We start from the raw sequence: 597 nt of genomic DNA on the forward strand, positions 1-597 counted from the left end.
GTGGGAACAAATGATGGAAAAAATAACAGTAAAAAAATAACTATTTTCTACAACAAAGTTAATCTTTCTGATGGGAAAAACAAAAAAAAAATGGACAAAACCCCCAATTGCATAGTAACTATAAAAAACGAAAATTTAAAGAAAAGGGATTAAAAAAAAATTTTGGGCCTGTTCAGGTATAGAAAAATCTTCTCAGGTATTTGGATTCCCAGAAAAAATTTTTTCATTTCCCCTGTTTTTTGCGGCTGGAGCATTTGGGAAAAAATTTTCATATTTTCCCCATTTCGGGTTTCGCGGTTCCAAAAAGGTTTAACTCAAACGTTTCTTTATTAACAGGTGTGATTGACAAGAACTCATTTTGTGGTGTGGAATCATTACTCAATGACATAAATGCTGCACTCCTTGCTGAGGTTGACAGTGCCAATCTGAAGAGGACGCGGCGAAGAAGACGAAGAGTAGGAAGCAAAGGAGAACCTCCAGAGAGTCCTTTTCCAAAATTTTTTTGTTGTCCCATCAACAGCTGATAAGGTCAAAGACATTATTTAAAATCAACCAAACGATTCCCACGCAAGAACCAGTTAGTAAGTTCCGAGGTGG

The 597-nt window shown here is 36.2% G+C and overlaps 1 protein-coding gene across 1 annotated transcript in view; it reads left to right on the forward strand.

The window, feature by feature from the left end:
• Positions 1-597, forward strand: part of LOC119585647 (protein Aster-B-like) — a gene marked incomplete in the record, with an annotated part of 119,378 nt that overhangs the window by 116,931 nt on the left and 1,850 nt on the right.

The sequence above is a fragment of the Penaeus monodon genome, chromosome 20 (assembly GCF_015228065.2).
Source record: "Penaeus monodon isolate SGIC_2016 chromosome 20, NSTDA_Pmon_1, whole genome shotgun sequence".
NCBI lineage: Eukaryota > Metazoa > Arthropoda > Malacostraca > Decapoda > Penaeidae > Penaeus > Penaeus monodon.